Consider the following 12,741-nt stretch of genomic DNA (forward strand, 5'->3'; position numbering starts at 1 on the left):
TTTTGTCTCTCAGTTTGTTTATGTGATGTATCACATTTATTGATTTGCAGATATTGTACCATCCTTGCATCCCTGGAATAAATCCCACTTGGTCATGGTGTATGATCTTTCTAATGTATTTCTGAATCCAATTTGCAAGAATTTTGTTGAGGATTTTAGCATCTATGTTCATCAAGGATATTGGCCTGTAGTTCTCTTTTTTGTGGTGTCTTTATCTGGTTTTGGTATTAGGGTAATGCTGGCTTCATAGAAAGAGCTTGGAAGTGTGCCTTCCTCTTGAATTTTTTGGAATAATCTGAGGATAGGTTTTATTTCTTTTTTGAATGTTTGGTAAAACTCTCCTGTGAAGTCATCCAGTCCAGGGCTTTTGTTTGCTGGAAGTTTTTTGATTACTGTTTCAATTTCATCAGTAGTTATTGGCCTATTCAGGTTTTTTTATTCTTCCTGATTGATTTTTGGCCTATCGGGGCTTTCCTTCCCCCAGTTGCAGGCAGCTGGCCCCACCTCTGCCACAGCCACTGCTTGCCATCTGTGCAGTGCTGCCCCGCCTCCCCTGCCACTGGTGGCCTCCCTCTGTAGGCAACAGGCTGGGGTGATGATGGCTTGGCTGGCCTGGGCCTCCCTCTTTCTTTGCTGGGAGGTGGGCCAGCCCTGTGAGGGGCTGTCTGCCTATATGATCTCCCCTAACCACTAGCCTGCCTACCTGATCACCCCTAACCACTCTGCCTGCCTGCCTGATTGCCCCTAACTGCTTGCTTGGGGCGGGGCCAGCCCACGAGGGGCCATGGTGGTCTGGTCTCTGGTCTTTTCAGTCTGATGCCTCTGGCCTTTTATTATACAGGATACTAAGTATTTACACACACACTTATATCTATAAAAAAACACATATAAAAATCAATTTAAAAAGCATCATATTGTACCCATTCTTTTGGAGTTATTTTCCCCCCCACTTAGTATTTTGAAGATCTTCCTATGTTAGGAAACACAGATATACCTTCCCCATTTTAAAAAATATTTATTGTTGAGATTATTACAGATATCCCTCTACCTCCCCCCCCATTGCCTTCCTCCACCCAGTTCCTGCCCCACCCCTGGTGTTGGTGGGAGCCTCTCCCGCTTCCTTGGCAGCGCTAAGGATGTCCAACTGCAGCTTAGGCTTGCTCCCCGCTGGCAAGTGGACATCCCCCGAGGGCTCCTGGGCTGATTTGCTTAATTTCTTCCAGCCCCTTCACTCCCCTTCTCTCTGAGAATTGTCAGTTCCATTTCCGTGCCTCTGATTCTATTTTATTCACCAGTTTATTCTGTTCATTAGGATTTCTTATTCATTTATTTTGATTTTTTAGATTCAATTGATGATAGGCATGTATTTGTTGCCATTTTGTTGTTCATTTTATCTTTTTCTTCTTCCTCTTCTTAAAGAATACCATTCGATCTTAATCTAAAAAAGAGAGACATGCAAATTGACCGCACCTCTGCTACGCCCCAAGCCATGCCTACCAGCCAATCAGAGCAACTATATGCAAATTAACCCTCTTAATCTAAAAAAAGAGAAACATGCAAATATACCGCACCTCTGCTACGCCCCAAGCCATGCCTACCAGCCAATCAGAGCAACTATATGCAAATTAACCCAACCAAGATGGCAGCCAGCAGCCACAGAGCTGGAGCAAGCAGGAGGCTTGGTTGCCCTGGATTATGTGTCTTGGTGTGGTCCTCTTGGTGTTCCTCTTGTTTGGCACTTTCTGTGCTTCCTAGACTTGTAAGTCTATTTATTCTACCAGGTAGGGGAAGTTTTCTATCATTATTTCCTCAAATAGGTTTCAATATATGCTCTTTCTCTTCTTCTGGCACACCCATAATACAAATGTTGGTATGCTTGAAGTTGATCCAGAGGCTCCTTACACTATCTTCATATTTTTGGATTCTTATTTCTTTTGCTCTTCTGGTTGGATGTTTTTTGCTTCCTCATATTTCAAATCATTGATTTGATTCTCGGGATCCTCTAGTCTACTGTTGAATCCCTGTATATTACCAAAGTTCCTGCTCCAATGCCAGACAAATGTGTCCCCCAGAGCCTCACCCTGGAGCAGGACCTTGTAAGTTCACTTCATGATGCCGGCCTTTTAAGAGGAACAGCTGGGTCTCCAGCAGCCTCTGTGTCACTGAGCCCCAATCCACACTGGTTTTTACAGCCTGTAGTTATGGGGACTTATTTTCCAAGCTCTGGGACCTTGGGCTGGGGGTCTGGTGTGGGGCTGGGATCCCTTGCTCCTCCAGGCAGCTTCTGCAGAGACATCTCCCTCCTGATTAAAAAAGCGGCACACGTGGGTGCCAGACCAGCCGGTTCCACGCCTCTGCACTCCTACCAGTCTCAGTGTGCTTTCAGCCAGCTTTCCAGCGGTTCTGGATGATGGTTGCTCTGTATTTGAGTTGTAATTTTGATGTGGTTGTGGGAGACAGCAAGTACAGGTATTTACCTATGCTGCCATCTTGTTTCTCCCTACTTTCTCTTTTTGACAGCTATATGAAGTATGAACACCCTGTTTAGCCTTGATTATAATCTTACAACTAAATTGTACCCATTTAAAGGGAAACACTACTCAAACAAAGGTTTTCATCAGTCATTGCTTCTAACACGTAGGGAGAGTACATTTGGAATAATTTTAGTACTGCGTGCGTCGTGCTGTAAGTGGACAGACTCTTTAGAATTAGAGTGCCAGGCTTCAAATTGTAGTAGTCTGTAACACAGAAATAATACTGGTGACTACCTTATAGGGCTTTTTGAAATATAAATGTGTTAACATAGATAAAATGCTTGGATTAGTGCCTTGTGCAATGGAAGCATTACAGAAATATCAGCTAATATTGTTAGAAGCTCTTAATTTATTTGTATATATTTTCTTAGCTAATGTTTTGCAGAGAAACCCTAAGTGATGCTCATTCAATTCACCTGAGCTAAGGACTCTAGCAGCACAGTCTTGTTGTAATTGAGACTTGATTGCTACTGGTGTCACTGGGAGGAATTGACCTCCAGGCCAATTGGATATGGGGACCAGCTGCGACTACAGTGGGAGAGCTACCATGCAGGAGACACCCCTATGGAGCAGGACTTGCTTCAGTGGGGCTTTGATGCTCACTGAGTCTGCCCCTTGAGTATGTCTTTTATGGATGTGTAGAATTGTAATCTGGTACGGTCTGACACTGACCACTGGGTACACTGTCTTTGGGTCTCCAGGGAGGTGCAAAGTCCACCACTGCCTGGGGCCACCCAGTAGTAGCTACAGAGAGATCTGCAGATTACTCCTCTTTGTATCAGGTTTGGAAATGCCCAGAAGAGGCCCAGCTGTGAAGCAAGGCAGGCTGGTGCTGGTTCCGGGTCTTGGGCCTTTTATTGAAAGGTTTGAGGCTACTTGACCCAGCTGCAGCTTGTTTGAGAGATTTTAGCTTGAGCAAGGACAGGCCATTCATGTGCAAAAGCTGCTGCACACAGCTTGGTTGTAAATTGGATGAGGCAGTATTTTAGGGAATCACCAGGGCAGAGCAAACAGAAATGGCTGCCAGTCAGCCCTGCAACTGAGGAGGTCCCAGCCTAGGAACAATGATCCCTGCGAATACCTCTGTCTGGGAGAAAGCTGCCCCAAAGTTCCTGCTCCAATGCCAGACAAATGTGTCCCCCAGAGCCTCACCCTGGACCAGGACCTTGTAAGTTCACTTCATGATGCCGGCCTTTTAAGAGGAACAGCTGGGTCTCCAGCGGTGCTAGTTCCGGGTCTTGGGCCTTTTATTGAAAGATTTGAGGCTACCTGAACCCAGCTGCAGCTTGTTTGAGATTTTTCAAGGAGTGACCATTCATATGCAAAAGCTGCTGCAGGCAGCTTGGGTGGGGTTGTAAATTGGATGAGGCAGTATTTTAGGGAATCACCAGGGCAGAGCAAACAGAAATGGCTGCCAGTCAGCCCTGCAACTGAGGAGGTCCCAGCCTAGGAACAATGATCCCTGCGAATACCTCTGTCTGGGAGAAAGCTGCCCCAAAGTTCCTGCTCCAATGCCAGACAAATGTGTCCCCCAGAGCCTCACCCTGGAGCAGGACCTTGTAAGTTCACTTCATGATGCCGGCCTTTTAAGAGGAACAGCTGGGTCTCCAGCAGCCTCTGTGTCACTGAGCCCCAATCCACACTGGTTTTTACAGCCTGTAGTTATGGGGACTTATTTTCCAAGCTCCGGGACCTTGGGCTGGGGGTCTGGTGTGAGGCTGGGACCCCTTGCTCCTCCAGGCAGCTTCTGCAGAGACATCTCCCTCCTGATTAAAAAAGCGGCACACATGGGTGCCAGACCAGCCCGTTCCACGCCTCTGCACTCCTACCAGTCTCAGTGTGCTTTCAGCCAGCTTTCCAGTGGTTCTGGATGATGGTTGCTCTGTATTTGAGTTGTAATTTTGATGTGGTTGTGGGAGACAGCAAGTACAGGTATTTACCTATGCTGCCATCTTGTTTCTCCCTACTTTCTCTTTTTGACAGCTATATGAAGTATGAACACCCTGTTTAGCCTTGATTATAATCTTACAACTTAATTGTACCCATTTAAAGGGAAACACTACTCAAACAATGTTTTCATCAATCATTGTTTCTAACACGTAGGGAGAGTGCATTTGGAATAATTTTAGTACTGCGTGCGTCGTGCTGTAAGTGGACAGACTCTTTAGAATTAGAGTGCCAGGCTTCAAATTGTAGTAGTCTGTAACACAGAAATAATACTGGTGACTACCTTATAGGGCTTTTTGAAATATAAATGTGTTAACATAGATAAAATGCTTGGATTAGTGCCTTGTGCAATGGAAGCATTACAGAAATATCAGCTAATATTGTTAGAAGCTCTTAATTTATTTGTATATATTTTCTTAGCTAATGTTTTGCAGAGAAACCCTAAGTGATGCTCATTCAATTGAACTAATGAGGAAGGAGCACACATAGCTATGTTCTTCCCTTCCCTTCTGTTTCCTTTCCTTCCATCTTTTCCTTCATTCCTCCCCTGCTTCCCCGACATAGTGCTTCAAGGAATAGTGAAAAGAGGCATGAACTTAGGGGAAATTATGAAACTGATACCAGGTGACAAACAAGTGTTTTCATGTAAGAAAGGAATAGGTGGAAAGCATAACATAGCTTAGGAGTCATGGTGTTGGTGGAAATTAGGCTCTTCCACAGCATCGCGAGAAATAATTTCATGGACCCACACACAGGAGATTGTGGTGTGGCAAGGTTTATCTGTAATGTAGCTTAGACTCAATAGTGTTATGTTTATTTAAGTGAAGCCTACTATGGTAAATGTGCCATTTAGTAATTGTTTAAACAGATATTTGCTCTATTCCTATGATCCGTCAGGGTATGTTGTAGGTACCTGGAGATGAGAGCAGTTACAAAAAAAGATAGTCATTAAAATCAGTTCTTTACATATATCATCAACTGTTTTACTTGTCTTTTACTTTGTACTCTCTTGATGAAAAGATAACCCTGGATAATTCCAAGTTTCTATGATTCTTCACCTGTACCCTTGTACAGATAAACAGATCTGTAGAAAAACCACACAAACTGATTTATCTCATTTTAAATTCCTGTTTATGATCCTAAAGTAGCTCCTAATGCTGCAGGCAGTCATTTTATGTTCCCAGGCTATTCACTTTCCCATAATCCAGGGAAATTTCACACCCCTCTTCTTTCCTCAAGCCCCTTCAGCTTCTCTCCCACTCTCGCTCTTAGCTGATGACCTTCTTCATACATTCTGTATTAGGTTCCTGAGTCTGTTGTAATAAATTTCTACAAACCTAGTGGCTTAAAAGACATCAATTTATTCTTTCACAGTTCAGGAGACCACATGTCTGGAATTAAGGTGAGAGCAGTATTACACTCCTTCCAAAGGCTCTAGGAAGAATCCTTCCTTGCCTCTTCATGTTCTGGTGGCCCCAGGAATTCCTTGGTTCATATCTGAAAACTCCAGTCTTTGCCTCAGTCTCAACCTGGCCGTCTTTTCTATTCTTTTTGTGTTCTTTCATTTTCTGTCCCTCTCTTTTTTTCACTTTTTTAAAAGAATTTTTAAAAATTGATTTCAAAGAGGAAGAGAGAGGGTGAGAGAGATAGAAACATCAGTGATGAGAGGGAATCATTTATTGGCTGCCTCCTGCATGCCCCCTACTGGGGATCAAGCCAGCAACCTGGGATGTGCTCTGACCTAGAATCAAACTGTGACCTGGTTCATAGATCAACACTCAACCATTGAGCCATACCAGGCAGGCCCTCTCTTGTTTTATTGTGATAAAATATACACATCACAAAATTTACCATTTTGTCTGTTGTATAAATTTCTACAAACCTAGTGGCTTAAAAGACATCAATTTATTCTTTCACAGTTCAGGAGACCACATGTCTGGAATTAAGGTGTCAGCAGTATTACACTCCTTCCAAAGGCTCTAGGAAGAACCCTTCCTTGCCTCTTCATGTTCTGGTGGCCCTAAGAATTCCTTGGTTCATATCTGAAAACTCCAGTCTCTGCCTCAGTCTCAACCTGGCTGTCTTTTCTGTTCTTTCTGTGTTCTCTCATTTTCTGTCCCTCTCTTTTTTTTTTACTTTTTTAAAAGAATTTTTAAAAATTGATTTCAGAGAGGAAGAGAGAGGGTGAGAGAGATAGAAACATCAGTGATGAGAGGGAATCATTTATTGGCTGCCTCCTGCATGCCCCCTACTGGGGATCAAGCCAGCAACCTGGGATGTGCTCTGACCTAGAATCAAACTGTGACCTGGTTCATAGATCAACACTCAACCATTGAGCCATACCAGGCAGGCCCTCTCTTGTTTTATTGTGATAAAATATACACATCACAAAATTTACCATTTTAACCATTTTTAGGTATATATTGTTCTTTGGCATTAAGTATATTCACATTGTTCTGCAATCATCACCATCATCCATCTCCAGAACTTCATCTTCCAAAACTGGAATTCTGTACCCATCACACATTAATTCCCAATTTTCCATTTCCCCTAAGCCCTGGAAACCACCATTCTACTATCCGTCTCTATTAATTTGACTACTCTAGATACCTCACACAGCATGTCCTTATTTCACTTAGCATAATGTCCTCAAGGTTCATCCAGCAGGTGCCAGAATTTCCTTATTTCTTAAGGTAGGATAATATTCCATTATAGGAATCTACACCACATTTTGTTTCTCCATTGATCTTTCAATGGCTTCTTCAGTTGCTTTTACCTTCTGGCTATTGAGAAAAACGCTGCTGTGAACATGGGTGTACAAATAAGTATCTATTTGTCCCTGCTTTTAATTCTTTTGGATAGATACCCAGAAGTGGAATTGTTGTTTCATATGTTTCAATTTTATGCTTAATGTTTTGATAATGCTGCTGTGAACATGGGTGTACAAATAAGTATCTGTTTGTCTCTGCTTTTAATTCTTTTGGGTAGATACCCAAAAGTGGAATTGTTTCATATGTTTCAATTTTATGCTTAATGTTTTGAGGAACTGTCTGTAGTAGACTGAATGTGTCTCCTCAAAATCTGTATGTTGAAACCCTAGCCCTCGATGTGATAGTACTAGTAGGTGGGGCCACTGGAAGTGATTAGGTCATGAGAGTGGAGCCCTCATGAATGGGATTAATGCTCTATTAGAAGAGACCCCAGAGAGCTCTTGTCTCTTCTTCCAGGTGGATTCACAAGAAGATGGCCACCTATGAACCAAGAAGCACGCTCTCACGAGATACCAGGTCTGCTGGTGCCTGGTCTTGACCTTCCAGACTACATAACTGTGAGTAATAAACTATTTGTGTTTAAGTCACCCAGTCCATGGTATTTTTGTTATATTAGCCAAAATGGGTTAAGGCACTGCCATAACATTTTCTATAGCAGTTATACCATTTTACATTTCACCAGGAATGAATGCACAAGGGTTCCACTGTCTCCACATCTCTGTCAATACTTATTTCCCTTTTTTCCTTATACTAATGGGTGTGAAGTGGTATCTCATTGTGATTTTGATGTGCATTTCTCTAATGATTAATGATGTTGAGCATCATATTGTGCTTATTGCCATATGTATATCTTCTTTGGAGAACTATCTGTTCCAATCCTTTGCCCATTTTTAAATTTGGGTGTTTGTTTTTTAGTTGTTGAATTGTAGAAGTTCTTTAGATATCTGGCTATTCCTTATCAGATATATGATTTGCAAATGCTTTTTTCTATTCCATGGCTTGCCTTTTCACTCTGTTGATAGTGCATTAAAGGTCTGGCTCTTGAAGTAGTCTACGTGCTATTTCTGACACCTCAAATTCAATGTACTCAAACAAAATATGGATCTATAATTGCCTTCCATCTATTCCAGGGTCTTCCATATCCATTGAATTGTTATGACCTGCACTGATTTTTTTAGTCTCCCTCTCATTTGCACAAGAATCTATGCCCCACCTCTCTTCCTTTTTCCATTGAACTGGGTCACAAAATATAACAAATGTCAACCTAAAACAATGCATTAGAGCAGTTATTTGGGGTGGAGGTGGGTGAAGCAGTAGAACCATTCATTCTAACTGAATTTTATGCTGAAGCTAAATACATGGAAGAAATTACATTGAAGTAGATCTGGTTGAAGTGAGCAGAGCATACCGAGAATCCAACTTACTAGAAATGTTCTTTGTGAAAGCTATTGTCCTAGAGGTTTCAGGAGAAGATTTTTTATTCTGTTTCAAGCCAAAGAAAGGTCATGGCTTGGATACTGATCTAGGAATATCATAGGTATAGCTATCATACTGTCCACACTTCTAATAAATAGAACAAAAATAAGGGAATGTGTTCATGTACTTATTTTAATCAAAGTTGCCAGTTAGTGCAGTTAGTTACAAGTATAAGTTATGCATATAAGAATCTATTTAAATTAAAGATTAAGGTATAAAATCTTTCTTTTTACTGCATGTATCTCTGAGCAATGAAATCTATGTTGGTTGTTTTGCATAGAATGTGAGATCAATCCTTTACTGCTTACTCTGACAACCTTGAGGTTTATTCAAACTGTGAAAAACTGTATCCCTCCTTTAACAATTAGATAGAGATGGGTTGTTGATTTTGAAAACTACAAAGACTGGCAGCATTACTTAAGAATGTATGTTTTTCCTTCTGCTATAAATATTCTATTCTCAGAACTAAACTCTTGTCAAATGAAAAATTCCTGTGTTCTTGATTTTTGGTTTGCACTTGAAATTTTATGGGAAAATTAAAACTTTTCCAGATAATCTAATCTGAAGAAAATGCACTGTGATACAATTTGAAAGTGAATTGTGCATGATATAGAAAATTATAAAATTTGGAGGTCTTCAGACATTCAATATCCTTTCCTATTCTATGGATTTTATTTACCTAACAGAAGCAGTGAATAGTTAAATATATATTTTTTATTTTATCTTTTGCTTTATAGCTGATACTCTCTGTGCTTTGCTTTAACAATTTATTTTTTATTCTGAGTAATTTAACTAAAATTGTCAGCTAACACCAACAATCCAAGTCTACATACCTGCCTACACTTGCCATTCTTCCACTTGTCTATTTGGTGTAAAGTGATGATGTTTATTTTAATTTTATTTCTCTCAATGAGAGTTATTTGAGCTTTTGTTTTATATGTTTGCTGGCTTTGGGGTTTTCATTTTCTACTAGAAGCCCAGTGCAAGAACTTGTGCACTGGTGGGGTCCAGCCAGCCCACCCCAATGGGGGCCAATGGAGACGGGCTGGCTGGGGCAAGGGGCCCTGGGCAGGACCGACCAGGGCGAGGGGCTGAAGGTGTTCTGCCATTCGGTCAATTTGCATATTACCCTTTTAACCAATGGGGACGGGCTGGCTGGGGCAAGGGGCTGTGGGCAGGACAGGACAGGGCTAGGGGCTGCAGGTGTTCTGGTAGTTCTGCCATTCGGTCAATTTGCATATTACCCTTTTATTATATAGGATAAACTGCTTTTTCATAATATTTTCCCATATTTCTATTGAAGGAAAGTATCATTTTCCTTATTTATTTGCAGGGATATTTTATATATTCTAATATCACTACCTTTTCAGTTTTAGACATTTTAAATACCTTTTGCATTCTATGGACATTATTTGCCTCATAGAAGCAGTGAATAGTCAGAAGTATGTTTTATTTTTTGGCCCTACAATTAATATGTTCTATGCTTGGCTTTAACAATCTGTTCCTTATTCTGAGTTGCAAAGTCAATCATAGGTATATATGATTTATTTAATATATAAATTTTATTCTTTTTTTTCTTCTCAATGTGTCTCTAATTTATTTCTGGAGTCTACCTTTATGCTTAGTTTTAAGCAGGGATCCATTGTTGTGATGATGATGGAAATGAGCCTCTCAGATCTCCAGCTTTAGAGAATGCAATTAATTGACAAATGGCCCAGCCACTGTGCTCTCAGCCCACCACTGCACTCACTCAGTGGCCATGCTTCCTGCTGGCTTCTCCCAGCCTATAATCAAGCAGAGCAGGGCTGTTTAGGCTGTCCCTTTCCTGGGAGATGTGGGACTCCTCTGCTGGGTAACTTTGACTTGAAGATTCCCCCTAGGCCTGATCAAATTTTCTGGGAACTGCACTGCCATGTGAGACTCTTCCCATCTGACTCTTCTTCCTTCCTTCCTTACTACAGGGTCAGACCTGAACTGCATTCTGAAGGGTCTTTGACTCTTCTTGCACGTACTCCATTTTCTTCACAGAAATTTCTTCCAATAAATTTTTTTCACCTCTGATTCCACCTGTGTCTGATTGAATGGTCTGAGAAAAAGTAGGACCGACTAACTCACTTCACTGTCCATTGGGTAAAGAGGGCACCATCTTGAGAGGCATGGGAGGCACAGATAATCCTTGTTGTAACTGGGTAGCTGAATTACTAAATATTTCACCAGCAGTGACCTGGAAAACCTTCCTGGTAGAAGGGACTCCAGGTATGATGGTCCAAGCAATTGAAAAATGAATTGGAAAAGTACCTACAGAAAATAATGGAGTTGGCTGTTTATTGCCAACTGCTGATTTTCACTGTTGCTCTGCATAGGGATAAGGAGAAAGTGAGGGTTATTTACAATTAGTTAAAGGTTAAAAAGAGGCCCTGATCTCCTACAGAGAAAGAGCAGACACAGCTAAGCAACAGGCTGAAGTTCTAATAGTTAGAATGCCAGAGTTTATTTGAAAACTTAGTCAAAGCAGATCCGAGACACTTAGGTCAGGGCCCTGGTTGGGAAAACCTAGGACCTTGAGATGTAAGATGGAGACAAGCAGATGGATGTCATGATGATATTGGTTCTGCAGATCCCCTGAACCCTCAGACTTTGCAGAAGTAGTCCCTTACTCTTTAGTTAGAGCCAGCCCCTGCTCCCTTGCTGAAAGATGCTACAGAGCCCTTTCCCCTACAAGACACAGCTGCCTCCTTGAGAGATATTCCCACCTCCTTGATTGACAAGTAGGCCAATAACAGCTAGGAATGTGCAGGCTATGATAAGGGAGGAAGAAGACTGTGCACTGAAAATGTTATAAGAATAAGTATGTGCTGACAGAGGAGCACTCCTGTTTCTGGCATTGGATTTTGAGGGTGGTTGATGAAGCAGCGTTGAATGAAAGACTAATAAATAAGAATTTATTGACTTTCTCGAGATATAGTATTTAACATGCTGGCAAGGACCCAAGGAGATTGGGCAGATTTGCTGCTAGGGTGGCTCTTAGCCTGAGGAAAGCAAATAGTCAAGGCTGAGTGAAGCAGGAATGCCCTATGACCCTGGCCAGTGTGACTCAGTTGGTCGTCCCTTACACCAAAAGGTGGTGGATTTAGTTCCTGGTCAGGGCACATACCCAGGTTGCAGGTTCAATCCCCAGTTGGAGTGTGTGTCAGAGGCAGCCGATGGATGTTTCTTTCTCACAACAATGTTTATCTCTCTATCCCCTTACCTCTCTCTTTCAAACCAATAAAAACATATCCTTAAGTGAGGATTAAAAAAAAAAGAAAACGAAAAAGAAAAAAAAGAAAAGCCCTATGTGTCCTGGTAGAGAGTGGAGAAAGAAATAAACGGCTGGGTATGTTGCGTAAAGCTGGAAGACCCTTCAGGAGATATGTTCTATGGGGTGGCCCAGAGGACACTCTACTTACCAAAGCCACTAGATGAGCTGGTGATTGGGGCTAGAGCATAACTGAGAAGTTCAGCACTGGCTCTTCTCTGCGGGTGAAGGCTGGCCATAGGAGGAGTAGCTAAGCAGCACTAGGAGGAAACAATATCAGCCCTGGAGGTCTGGAGGAATGTGGGTGAGGAAGAGAATATCTGAAAGTAGCTGCTTAGTTATCACCTTTTGTAGAAACTCCTCTCCTTAGTAGACATTTGCCTTGATACTTTCCAAAATTGGTAGTCTGGATTGCTGTGACTATTTTCTGGTATGAAAACCTGGAGAACATTGTCTCAAGGCAACATTGGGAAAGGAAGGGTGTTGGGGGTGGGGGTGAGGTATGAAAGAGTAAAACTTAGAAAGTATTTCTTTAAGTACTCTCTTATTCCACTCTAGGCTTCTGCCACCCACCCTCCTCACATACTCCAGTTCAGGATAGCCTCAGTCTCCTTGTCTCTCACTTTTATTATAATTTCCTGGCCTAGAATTCATGTTTACTTCTTTCTTCTATAGTTTATCTGATTGGATTGATTTGGAGGAAGTAAGTATGCTA

The sequence above is a fragment of the Myotis brandtii genome, unplaced genomic scaffold (genome assembly GCF_000412655.1).
Source record: "Myotis brandtii unplaced genomic scaffold, ASM41265v1 scaffold28, whole genome shotgun sequence".
Taxonomy (NCBI): Eukaryota; Metazoa; Chordata; class Mammalia; order Chiroptera; family Vespertilionidae; genus Myotis; species Myotis brandtii.